At 49.1% G+C, this 13820-nt stretch overlaps 1 protein-coding gene and 1 non-coding gene across 2 annotated transcripts in view; both read right to left on the bottom strand.

Annotated features, from left to right (window-relative positions):
- The window catches only part of SEMA4B (semaphorin 4B), a 73398-nt gene that overhangs the window by 40658 nt on the left and 18920 nt on the right, over window positions 1–13820 (bottom strand). The gene's annotated exons all lie outside the window — the stretch shown is intronic.
- On the bottom strand, window positions 10564–10687 carry LOC117019027 (small nucleolar RNA SNORA32). Its single transcript, XR_004422412.1, has one exon. It is a non-coding gene; the product is annotated as a small nucleolar RNA SNORA32 (small nucleolar RNA).

Here is a 13820-nt window from a genome sequence, read left to right on the forward strand (position 1 = left end):
AAAATGCAGATTTAGATACTGGAGGCCTGGGGCAAGGACCAGGACCAAGGTTCTGCATTTTCACAAGCTTCTTTCCGGGTGACGTGCATGTGCTCCAACTTCCAGCAGCAAAGCTTGAGGTGCTTGCTCATACAGCTTCCTGGAAAAGCTCCCCTGACCTTCCAAATGAAGTCCCCCATCAGGCCCTCCCAGGACCTAACCCTGTTGTACTGAGATTTGCGATTGCCATTACTGGGTCACAGTCTCCTCCCCCCATGAACGAGCGTTCCACAAAGGCACAGGACATCGGTGTACTTGGCCATGGTGCTGCCAGAGCCTCTCACAGTGCCCGGCACACAGTAGGTGCCCTATAAACAAACACCTGTAGGATGAATGATGGAGCACAGAGCTCTGTCAAAGGAGCGGCTCCCCTTCCAGCCCTGACATCCGGGCCCTCCAGCAGGGCCTCCGCTCAGGGCTGGCTGAGCTGCTCCCTTTGTTCTCCTGTCAGCCCTCTCCTCTAGGCCCTCTGTCCTGTGGTCCGGGCCTCCTACCCTTAACACTAGGAACCGAGAAAATGACGCAGGACATCGCTGGGCTAAGTGTCTCTTCTGTGCTTCCAGGCGTGATCTACGTCCCCAGACAACCCGCAGGAAAAGAGGGCCCACGAATCTTTGCAGTTTGTTGGAAACTGATCCCTTTTTGTTGTTGTTGTTGGGAAGGGTTGTGCGGAACGGGTTAAAGGACTTAGAGAAAGCGAAGGACCTCCCTCTGGCCCTCCCTGACAACTCTTGAGATGCTCTGCAAAAGGTCAGATGTTTCCAGAATCTCAACAGACTGCCTGTGTCTGTTTAAAGGGAAAGACAAGTCCCTGGCCCCCCGCCAGCTCTCATGGGCAGTTGCCTGGCTCTCGGCACTCGGCCAGATGCTTGGCCAGAGCACCCCTGCCCTCCCCCTCCTGATGGCCGTGGGCAGGCTGGAGTTCTTCAGACCCCAGCCTGGAGTCCCGCTAGCCTAGGGCAGGCTGGCACCCAACAAACAGAGCACACCACCAGGGCTGGGGCCTGCGAAGCACCAGGAATGATGGGGGAGGGGGCAACTCCCTGTGCACACTAAGTATTTTCAGCTGGAAGGGACTGTGTCCTGACCTGTCATTTAAGAGATGAGGCTCAGAGAGGGGAGGCTGTGATGTCGTGTAGAAAGTCCTGGAGCCAGAATCAGGACACCTGGGTTCCAAACCCAGCTCTGGCGCCATGAGCTGAGCTGTGGGATCTTGGGCACAGGGTGGGTCCTGTCTGTGCATCTGTAAACAACAGGTACACATACCAGCCACCTCAGGGGGCTTGCCCAAGGTCACACACAGCCCAAACCAAGGTGCCCTGATGCCCAGTCACAACCCCAGTCCCCTCCAGATGCCAACAAATTACCTGGAGACTGATCGATAATAAAAAGTCGCGAAGGACACATTTAAATAACCTTTGTCTTTCATTATGCAATCTTGTTCTTTATAGAAAAATTAGAAAATTCTGATAAGCATGAAGAAAACAATTCATATCCCCATCTCCTGGAGTTAACAACTGCTAATATTATGACACTTATCCTTTCATATCATGAAAGTATGTATAATTAATACACTCTTTTAAATAATGAGATCATAGGAGATATATAGGTGATAGATAGGTAGGTAGATAGGTAGATAGATAGATAGATAGATAGATAGATAGATAGATAGATAGATAGGTAGATAGATATTCCCTATCACTTAAAGGAAGCACTTTCTGGCCTCCCTTTGGCGTGTCCCTACTCTTGCGCTTTGGGGCCATTAGGAAGGAAAATCAGGGGGACTTGAGCACAGCAGTGCGATACCTCCATAGTCAATCTGACAAGGAGCTGGCTGCTAGGTGACTTCGGGGCCGGGAGGCTAAGTGACCACTGCGGGGAGAAGCTGGACAGAGGGAGGGCTCCGTGCCAGGCAGGCAGGAGCACCGGCATCTCGCTACTCAGAACAGTGTGCGAGTTACCACTTATGAATTGGGTATTTCTGGAGTTTTCTGTTTAATATTTTTGGACTGTGGTTGCCCGTGGATAAGGAGGACACACACACACACACACACACACACACACACGTATATATAAAATACACAGATTTGGGATTCAAACCTAGGTCTATCTGACTACAAAGTCTGTGTTATATTTTCAATGACTGTAAAGCTACCACTATGTACACCAATGGAAACAGAAATGCCTGGCAAGATACAGTTGGTTTGGGAAGGGTGGTTGGCATCACCAGGGCTCACCAGTATTTCCAGCTCTCTTCTTTCTGGGCACATGGGGCATTAGATACTCTTTGGGCGTTAGATGTAACCATGTGGCTTGCTTTGGCCGGCACAATGTGAGGAAAAGTGACATGTGTCCCTACTGGGGCCAGTGTGTGGTTCTCATGCTTTCTTCTTGTGCAGGAGGGGACCCTGGAGCCTCATGTTGGAAGGTGGCATCAGAAGATGACAGCGGTGCTATGAGGACGACAAATAGCTGAGCATTTGCGAGCCATGTTGGGAATGAAGCACGGGCAAGAAAGAAATCTTTGTTGTTTGAAGCCACGGAGATGCTTAGAGGTGTCTGTTACCACAGCACAATCTAGCCCGCCCTGCCTGAAGCAAGTGGTGATGGCAGAGTTTCGTATGTTAGTCCACATTTTTCTGTAGTTTTTATCCTTTTACGGTGAGAAGATACCCATTTATAATTTAGAAAATAAGAATCGTAATACACATTCACACAAATGGGAGCACACTGTAGACACACTGCTATGCAACTGCCCTCTTTTTCTTAAAACGGACCATTTCCTGTGTCACTGTACATATATCTAGCTCACTCTTTTTAACAGCTGCAGAATATTCTATTCTCTGGGCATCCCATAATGCATTATAACTGACCACTATTGACAGACATGTAGGTTGTTTTCTGGTTATTCACAAAATGCATATTCTGAACGACAGCTAGACTGTGGCAACATTTATGGAACAGGAAGTACTGATAGTTATTTTCCCTTTTATTTTCGTATTTGGAAATTTACAGTCTGAGCTCAGCACTCAAGAGTGGTGTGTGTACCTCTTAAGGACAGATGAATAAGACAAGCGTACCCACACCTTTCCCAGAACCTACGGGGGAGTAGGCTGGTGGTACCTGTGTGTGCCTGCGTGAAGCTGGGAGCTGGCCCCGGAAGCGCTGGGCAGGGAAGCACACAAATATACAATCTGGGATGGACCATGACTCATCGGTTCAGACGGATCAGTTAACAGCTCTGAATGATTTCTGACTCATCGACAGTCACACATAAACAACTAGGAAGGTGTCTAATTTGTCCTCGTTACGTGAATATTTTCAATGCCCCCCAAGCAGAGGGTCCATTCTGACACAAATCCTACATTCCCAGTGTGATTTGACTGAAAACAATGGTCATACATAGATCGAGGTCTCTTCCTGTTCCTTTATTTCTATTCAGTGGCTTTTTTTCCTGATTATAAAAGAATTGCTTGCTCCTTGTAAAAAAAAAAAAATCAGACAATATCAAAAGGCATAAAGAAGAGAGTGAAAATCACTCAGAAGGCCGTCATCAGAGATGCTGCCACTGGCATTCTGAAGCACAGCCTTCCAGACTGTCTCTGTGTGTGCCTGCACCCACACAGGCACGTGTTTCTCAAGTTACCAATACGTCTAGATTTCTGGCCTCCTTTGGAGGAGCTGCTGTGGGTTCCATCATATGGAAGCAGCCGGAAGCATCTCATCGCCTCCCTCTCTGCTGTAGGTCGAGCAGGAGGCCATGGCAAGACTTAATAAGCCCTTAATGAGTGTAATAAAGGGATCTGAAGATGGCATTATGATTTTAACATTTTACGCCATGAAGAACTCCATCTTCTGAGCAGCTGGGAGGGAATTTGCATGCAGGTGTGGGGGAGGAAAGAATACCCTGCTTGGGTTAGACCAGCTGGTTCTACGGCTCAGTTCCAGACCTGCCTTTGCCACTTTTCTGGTGGAAAGTCCCTTCCCCTGTCTGAGCCTCCTTTGCAGTTGGGTACGTGTGAAACTGGATGTGCTGTATGACTGTGTCAAGTACTGAGTACTGTGTGCTAGGTTCTACCTAGAAGCACTGCTGTAATTCCGGGGCAGAAGAACAGAAAAGAAACTGAGATTGCTCAGCCATGGAAGAGGGCAAGAACTTTAGAGTTTCCCTGGATGAGACTTAAAGGTAACACATAAATCACAGGGCCCTAGAAAAATTCAGAGCAGGAAAGAACCTCAGAGGTGAGAGTCCTACCCACTCATAGACAGAATTTTGATTCTGTCTATGTCGATGACATGACCTAATGGAAAAATGGGTTTGCCATGGGGATTTTCTCTTTGAGGGCGTTCCGTGTCTGGCTTGGAGGCCTGGAAAGGGCCTAAGACTCCAGCTCTAGTCCTGGTCCTGCGCTTGACTTCAGGTAAGTTCCGTAAGCCTCTGGGCTCCTCAATTTTCTCATCTGTGAAAACGGAGCTCCTGAGCTTGCCCTACCTGTCTTACAGGTAGGTCAACGCCAGGTGCAAATGAGGCACCACGTGTGAAAGTGTTTGGGAAGTCTAAAGTGTTTTCACTCCAGCAATGCTGTCTCATCCCAGTTCTGGCCCACTGCCCAGAGCACAGAAGCATGATGGGAACAGACATTGCAATTTCCATGGGACTTACGAGGGGACCTACAGAGAGCCCCTGAGGGCCAGGTACCGCTCCAGGGCTGGGGAGACAGTGGAAGGAAAGACAGAGAAGGCCCTTTCCTCATGGCGCCTTGATTTCAGTCCAGAGGTGGACAACAAAAAAGGGTAACAATGAAAACAAGATACCTTCAGAGAGAGGCAAGTGCTCGGAGTGAAACAAAGCAGGATGGGGGTGATGGAGAGGGACAAGGCAGGGGTTAGTTTTGGGGGTGACGAAAGAAGGCTTTTCTGGGGACATAACACCTGAGAACTAAGACCTGAGTGAGAAGGACAGCCATGCCAATATCTGGAGCACAGAGTGTTCCAGAGCAAGGGGACAAGTGCAAAAGCCCTGAGGCAGGAATACACTCCTGTTCAAAGAACTTGAAGCTGGTGGCTTGGAGTTGCAGCAGGAGAGGGAGGGCAGGGAGGCGGGTGTAAGCGCGGTGAGATACAATCTAGTTTGTGTTGTACTAAAATCACCCTCCATTGGGTTCGCAGTTCCATGCTGGGCGCCACAGAAAAAATTTTAGGGTTTGCAAGAGCTTTATCTATGAACCAGCCCAAATGTCTAGAACCTCCATACTTGCACAACAGACACAGAGAGAAAGGCAGCTTGCCTAGGGTCACCCTACTGCTCCATTCGTGGGCCGATCCTGACCCATGAACCCCAGTCTCTACCCATAAGGCTATCCCAAAAGGGGAGCACGGGAGGGTGTTCACTGAGGCCACAGAACTGGAAGGGGGTCCAATGTCCCACGGCTTCCTGCTTCAGCCACTGAGACCCCTGGGCTGAGCTCCAGAAAAGAAGTGCATCACGCGGCTGGGCCAAGCCTAGCCCTCCGCCCTCGGCTGGGGGGGCAGGGGGGAAGGGCCACTCCATGAGCCCAGCCAAGAGCAACCTGATCAAGCAGGAAACGGGCCTTCAGCCAGACAAAGCACCAAGCGAGCACCTGGAGCCTTTGTTCCCTTTATTCCCGCGGCAAACTTTCCCAGGCACCTGCAGCGGGGCCTCTGGAGCACCTGGGCTGAGAAGGGGCTCCCACAGGGATCTGATTCTCCTGCAACAGGGAGCAGCCTGACTGGTGACCCTGAGGGAGGTCTCCTGGTATAACAACGGCAACCAAAGCATCTACCTTTAGAGCTCTTACTGAGAGCAGGCGTCATTTCATTCAACCCTCACAACAGACCCACGAGGCACGCACTGTTACCATCCCCATTTTACAGGTTAGAAAATGGAGGCACACGGAGGTAAGGTGACCTGTGCAAGGTCACACAGTATAAGGACGTAAAAACAGTATGGGCTTTGGACTCAATGAATCCCATCCCTATTTGCGTCTATGACCTTGGAAAAGACACGCACATTTTTACCAAGCCTGTCATATGATTCTGACCTCAGAGGACAGCTGGGCAGATGAAATGATTTGCGGCACAGAAAGCCTCTGGCACGTGGCTCCCAATCCAGACACGTCTTGCCATCCTCCTCCCCACTTCCCACAGCTCTGTGACCTTGGGCATGTGACCATCTCTTGGCCTCAGTTTCCCCATCAAAGAAATAAGTACAATAATATTACCTAACAGGGCTGTTGAAAGCCTGGAGCTCTTCTGAGACGAATGCCTCACCTTCTAAAACGAACACACTCCGGAGACCATCCGACGACGATGCCATTTTACAAAGTTGCCTTCATTGTCTACCAAAATAAACAAAGAAACACAAATAGAAAAACCAGTCGTAGAGCCATTCCCCACTGGAGACAAAAAGCTATTACTCTCACTGCTGGGCTCAGAGGATTTTCTCAGAAGGAAAACCAGAAGTGACAACTCAAGTCCTAATATGGCTACCAGAGTGCTTTAGAGTTCCACACCCTGAGATAAGACAAATGACCTCATTCACAGCAGCCACGGCAAGATGGACAGCTGTAGGCTCATGGAAAGTGGAAGGAAAACCCACCAGGGATTCCAGCCAAAAAAACCCCAACCCTCCTTTTCCTAGAAATCGGCCAATATTTGTCGGCAAAGGCAGCATGGGCACGTAAGGTCCCTGTCCCCAAGAAGACAAAAGAAACCTGAAACCGTAAGCACCACCCTGTTGTAGGCCTGTCACAGGGTGTTGGTCCCAGCTCTTCTCAGTGGCCCTGTCTGTCTCTCTGACCCATCTTTTGGGGATCAACTGCTCCTTGTTCAGTCCAAGTCTGCCATTCCAGTTGAGGCTGCAATCGTCCTCCATCACTGCTCCTGGACAGAGAGGGTGTGATCCAGAAAAACCAAGCCTATCTGAGCTTTCATTAGGATTTAAAAAATGGAGCTGGAGAGAGAAACCCTATCCCTCTGGGTCTGCTGAGCTTGGAGATGAGACTCTGGACAGGCTGACAAGACATTTTCTGGGTGGAGAAAGCCTGTTGGCAGGAGCAGGAGATGAAGACACGATGAGTGGAAGGGTGTCCTGACGTCCTAATCCCAGATTCCTGCCATCCAGAAGGGAGGCTCAGCCCTTCCTGCCCACCCCCTGGTGAGGTGGTTCAATGAGCCAATAAATTCCTTCCTGTTCCTTGCAACTCAAGATCCCTGCCTAACCCGACTACCAAGCATCAGTGGAGTGGTCAGAAACACAACAGTGCAGCAGGAGAGATGTCACAAGCAGGATGTGTTTTGCCAAGTGAAAGTTTAAGCAATCAGGCTGTGGGGTCAGAGATACGCAAGAACACCTCATTCATTCAAGTCAACAAATATTTCTTCGGCCCCTACGTGTGCCAGGAACAGTATTAGGCACACGAGATACAACCGTGAAGGAACAGACAAGGCCCCTCACCTCCCTTGGGAGTAATCAGAAGGGGCTTCCTAGAGTTGGAGAGGCTGAAGGAGGTCACTGAGGGATGGTAAAACCTGGCCAGGCGGAGAAGGGCAAGGAGAAAAGCACGAATAAAGACCTGGGGGCTTACAACTACAGTGTCCATGAAAGCGCAATGTCTTGTATCTCCACAGTGCCTGGCTACTGTTTATTGCATGTATGAATACGTGAATGAATGAATGAATGAATGACTGAAGTAAAGTCCCAGTCGTTTGAGGGGAGAGCAGGTCATCCAGCCGGGCTGGAGAAGAGCTACTTTGAGAGAAGATAACGCTGAGGAAGCAAGATTGAAGCCAGACTGCAGAGGACCCCAGTGAGAAGTCTGGACTTTGTCTGGGTCGCATCACACAATCCCAGGACTGGGAGAGCTGGGAGGAGCCGGCCAGGCAGCAGAGGCTCCCAGAGGCCCTGTGTGACCCCAGTCTCTGTTGTGGTCGCCACACCCACGCTCTCTGGGCCTCGCCAGCCAGGCCCTGCCCAGCACCCTAACCAGCACCACAGCTGCCCGAGGTCATGCCCCAGACACCACCGCCCTCCTGGCTCCTGGGCAAAGCTGCCAGCACAGCACTCCTGCCCAGTCTGTAATTTAAACATGCCCTCCTCCCCAGCCTGACCACTCATGGCCTTCTGCACCCCAGACATACACCCGCTGCGGGAGCTGCCTGAATAGGAGAAGAGGCCTGGAGTCCACTCCAGTCCCTGGACCTGGGCCACATACAGAGAGTGGGTTACGGTCTTAGCAAGGCTGAGGATGGGCACAGCCACAACCGCCATAGCAGGCTGCTCAGTCCAGGAATAGGGAGACGGCGCCCTCTTGTGGCCAGGAGCCACCCCGCACCTTGTTCTTCCTGGACACCGAGAATCTGCACCTTTACTTTAAGTTTTCGTTTTTCAAAAATGCATTTCCGAAAAACCAAGAACACAAATAATTCACTTACATTAGACTGTTATCTCAAGGAATTGCATAGTAAAGACTGTTTGGAAAAAGCTGTTTTTGATTTTCCAAAGCCAAAGCAAATGCTTCTGACTCTAATGTCTTTTAACATTTAGTACTTCGCCAGCTCTATTAAGAGTCTTCCCGGGTCAATATGTTCCGTGAGGTTATGCAACACGCCACCCACTTCTTTTGTAATTCTAACAGCTTTATCAGGGCAAATGCCTAGTCTGTTAAATGAACTGTAAAAGTAAAGGGCTCCTCTCTACACATTCCTCCATTTTGAAAACTCAGCTTTTCACCTATATAGTGTTTGTTTCCAGTGGGGCCAGCCTCTGAGTGTCGGTGATGTCAACTCATTTACAAGCATTTTTGTCTATGTTACGTAATGCCCTGTTGTTATTGTTGATGGTGGTGTTTGCGGAGGAGGAGGATGGAATCCAAACACAAGTAGACGACAGGGGCCCAAATCCACCTTAGCCACAACATACACACATGACACAACCTGCACACAATCACAGAATACCAGCAGAGCATAAACTACACGTACACATGGTAAGAGCAGCACTCAGAGTGGGTGTAAGGCTGATGGCAGGACACCTGCTGGAAATAAGGTTTGAGAGGAGCCTGGAAGAATGCCAGTCCTGCAGACAGAGGCCTTGTGGGGCTGGATAGATGTCAAGGAGGAGGCCAGCATCTACACATCTTTGGGGATACCATCAGGACACCCCCAAGGCATAGTGGCCCCTTGGCACTTCCTCTCACCATTCTACCCTTGCCAAAGGGCCCACACTCCTTCTGCCTTCCTGCTCCCACCACCGGGTTCCCACATGATCAAACATGAACCAGCAGCAGGGATCCGGGGCCTACTGTACACCCCTGACTGCCCATAGCAGACCTAAGGCTGTACCTGGGGGCACCAGTACAACCCTTGCCAGTACAACCTCAGTGAGGTTCTACTGGTTATGCTTTGTCCTGGCCCCACCTCCATCTTAGAAGGGAGCCAACCAAGTCCCTTGGATCCACAGAGCCATGAATTCCCTGGACCCAGAAGTCAGGAATTCTCCCTCTCACTGCAGAGAACACTTTGGGGCAGGATTGGTGCAGGCCTACACACAGGTGGGGCTGCAGTACACTACACGTGCCAGCCATCCATTCTGACTGTGATTAGCCTGGAAGTTTGTACCGGTCATCGGGTTCAGGATAGAGGGCCTGGATGATGAAATGCACTACCTGGGCAGGAGCCAGCTGTCTTTAGCTACATCCCAGACAAGGCAGGTCATTCGTGAGGAATGTGGGGTGTGGTGTTGAGGGATCCCAATGGGTCCATCTATTCTTCAGTAATTTTTCAAAAGAGAAACAGAAGTCATCTCATTTACAGTGCGGTATGCAGCTGCCACACAGTTTGGGAATACGCAGGAAGCAGAAAGGTGCTCATTGAATAAGAAATTCAAGTAAAGACAATCAGAGGAACCAAACAGCTAAAGACACCAGGACACCAGGTCAAGAAGGACCCAGGCAGCCGTCTTGCCACCCCAGGTTCTAAGTCCTCAGCGTCATCTCTACATTTGGATCCCACGAGGACTTTGAACCACTCAGGACGCAGCCCCCTCTCGTGACCACAAGGATTGAATTACCCTCGGCAGCTGCCCACCCACTGTCTTTGGAAGGGGCTCATGGCCAGTTTTCTGGAGAGTGTGTACCATCAGTGATGATCTCAGTCTTTGGACCTGTACCTGTTTGGATTTGTGTAGTCACTACACGACCCAGGTAGACACCGTGATCTGGCTTCTGGACAGACACCTTTGCTCCTGGGCTTAGGGTGGGAGGCAGGAACATTATTTGGGATATTTTTGGTTCTAGGTAACAGAAACCCTACTCAGACTGGCTTAATCAGTGAGGACATTTATTGTCATTTAATAGGAAGTCCTATTGGGAGAGTGGGCTTCATGTCAGGTAACGTGGCATCTCATGAGGACATGAAGATCCCAGCTCATGCATTTCTCTAGGAATTATGCCAAGTTGCCCTTCATTCATGAGCGTACCTGCTCCCCCACAGTCTTTTTTTTTTTTTTAATGTTCCCAATAGGATGAATGCTAGCAACGTAGCAGAAAGAAAACCTAGTCGGAAAAATGTTTTGTGGTCATGTCCACGGCAAATGAGACCCCACAGTCTTATCAACAGAAGGTGTTGTCAAACATTTGGGTTTTTGCCAATCTGATGGGTGAAAAGTGGTATCATAGTGTTATTTCAATTCTAATTGCTCTTGTGATGAGTGAAGTTGAGCACTGTGTCATATACTTAAGGACTACTTGTTTTTCCTTTCCTGTGGATTTTGTCTCTACCTGCTTTGCTCACTTTTCACTTGGGGTGTTGGTGTTGGTGCAGGCTCTCTCCATCTCTCCACTCTTGCCTTTTCAGTGCCTGCTTCCTGCTCAGGGTGGGACCAAGATGGCAGCAGCTGACGCAGACATGTTGATGTCCACAAATTAGGAGTGTTGCTTCCTGTTTGTAGGTGACCTCATTCCAGTTCCCAACCCCCTTCTCCCTTTCCTGTTTCTTCTATGGACAAGAAGAGCTAAAAACTCACTTTCCCAGTCTGCTTTGTAGTTAGGAGTGGCCATGTGACACAGTCCTGCGCAATGAGATACAAGTGGAGAAGTGCTAGGGAATTTCTGGGAAAGCTCTGATGAGAAAAGGGACAGGTGTCACTAGCATAGCCCCGTCCTTCCTGCCTTACCATGGACAGGATGGCTGGACTGGTAGCCTTCTTAACACCATAAACGAAAGACAAAGTGAATCACAGAGATGTTCATCCTCATATTATTTAAAGCACCTAACCAAAGCCAGGAACCACGTACCTCCAGCCATTTGAACTGAGCTCTTTGAATATCTTCACCTTAAACCATTGCTTGTCAGGGTGTGGGCGGTAGGGGGCTGGTCTGTTACTTGCTGATAAAAACACTTCTGACAGACTGTGGCTTTCTCTTAGGAGGGAGAAAATGTGTCCCAGAAGTCACTCCTCCCATCTCCTTGGACTTCTCCTCAGAATATTGACCACATTGGGTCACGTGCCCTTTCCTGAATCGATCTCCCTCAGGGGGAATAGGATCCCTTTAGGTCAATGGGGTGACTCCTGGGGTGTGGGGGTCAACTTTCCCTGAGGCATATGGATGACAGGAAGAAAGATTGTAACTGTGTGTGTGTGTGTGTGTGTGTGTGTGTGTGTTTGGGGGGCGGGAAAGGACCTGAGGAACAATTTGTGCCTCACCTGCATGGACCGGTTTCCCAATCACACTGCTCTAGGCCATTGCCAGACCCCACCTGTATGCAGAGCTTTGCGACACGTCCCACCCATGAGGCAACACCGCCATTTAAACCACTAATATGAACTATACCTCTCTCAATGAGGTCAAAGAAATACTTGTATTTCCGTAAAGCAAAAACAACTTTCCTTAATAAATGAAGAGATTACAGTAGCTTTTACACTCCACAAGGGCAGGACAATAATATCTTTCTTGTTTTCCACTGTATCCCTAATCCCCACCAATTGATGAAAAATGTTGAACCCCACAGAGCCTTTCGACTTAGTCCTGGAGACCTGCCTTCACCTTGACTTCAGCCCACTAATTTGGGGGTTATGATCACTCAATCTGCTGCCATCTGACCTAATGGTGCTAGTATCTGTTCCATATTTCCCCGTCTCGACGACAAAACTGTATCAAGCAGTCTATTAGGAGACCTGCTGAACCCAGCGTTACAAGGATCAGAAAGTTGGTCTGGTGCTGAGGCTGATGAGCCCATTCTGGTTCCCAGGACTCGTCATTTCCTTTCCTAGGGCTTCCCAAACCACCCCTTTAATCTCACTCAGCTCTCTGGCCCAGGGTCTGAAGCATCTGCTTTTTTCCCTTTCCAAACCAGGAATGGCCTTTTGTCCCTCACCGACCTTCCCGCTCGTTTTTCCATTGCAATTTTGCAAAGATCGCTGTCAGCATCCTCTTTCTCAGTAGCCCGGATACAATTAGTCCAGGCCCAGGGACCCTATTTCAAGTAGCCAGGAGCCCATTTACAAACTCTTCAACCCATCTTGGAGCTAGCTCCTCTCCAGTGACGCTCACTCTTCTCTGCCAGGTCTGAAAGGCTGACAGTTTCCGTCTCCTGCTGTGGCCTCTACCAGCATTCCTCCGTCGGCTCCTAGCAGCAGGCCTGCTCTTGCTTTCATCTTCTTGCTCTGAACAGAACTAAAAGTTCCGTTCAGTTGTCCTCCCTGGCAGGATTCTGTAACAGTTGTTTATATCCCCCATCGCAAAAAGCCATATCAGCTCATTAAAGAAAATGTAGAAAATTCAGCTAAGAAGGAAGATAGAGTAAGGAAAAATAACTTACTGCCCCATTACCTAAATCAGCTTGGTTGACATTGCAGCTTCTTATGGAAGCTAACCGAACAGGTCTCATTTATCTTGATGTGCCTTCTTTGTAAAATTTCCTTCTACATCTGAGCTCTGGTTGTTAGCATTTGTATGCCTAGAATGCCAAAACAATTCTAGAATCAGTGCGATTTTTGCAGAGATTCTTACCTTAGTTTCTTCATTTCTGGAGTTTCCTAATTTTCTATGGGGACTATATGTTGCTTTTGTAATCACGAAAATGTAACATGTGTTATGCGCTGAACTGTGTCCCTCAAATTTTATATGTTGAACTTCTAACCCCCAATACTTCAGAATGTGACTGTGTTTGGGGATAGGGTCTTTAAAGGGGTGACTGAGTTAAAATGAGGTCCCCAAGGTGGGCCCTACTCCTATATGACTCGTGTCCTTATAAGAAGAGGAGATTGGGACACAGACATGCACAGAAGGATGACCGTGTGAGGACACAGGGAGAAGCCAAGGAGAGAGGCCTCAGAAGAACGCAGCCCTGCCAACACCTTGATCTTGGACTTGTAGCCTCCAACCGTGAGTAAATACATTTCTGCTGTTTAAACCACCCAGTCCGTGGGACTTGCTATGGCAGCCTGAGCAGACTAATACACTATGTAATTAAAAAGAGAGAGAAGGCAAGCAATACCACAAGCTCTGGGCATTTCAAGTTTTCACACTGGAAAATTTTGCTGGTCATGAAAAACCCATGGGTTCAGGAAGTCATTTGTACCTTTTTTTTTTTCTCATAGCTTGAATTTGAGCCTCTGCCTGTGGGGCAAGGAGCAAGCAGAGGTCCAGCAGCGCAAAGGTGAGACATATCTATTATAAGCTGCCACTAGCCACCACCTCCATAAGGCTCAGAGATCCCTAAGGGCAGGTCTGTTTGTGATGACTAGTCCTGAATGGAAAGCC

Source organism: Rhinolophus ferrumequinum, chromosome 28 (genome assembly GCF_004115265.2).
Source record: "Rhinolophus ferrumequinum isolate MPI-CBG mRhiFer1 chromosome 28, mRhiFer1_v1.p, whole genome shotgun sequence".
Lineage (NCBI taxonomy): Eukaryota > Metazoa > Chordata > Mammalia > Chiroptera > Rhinolophidae > Rhinolophus > Rhinolophus ferrumequinum.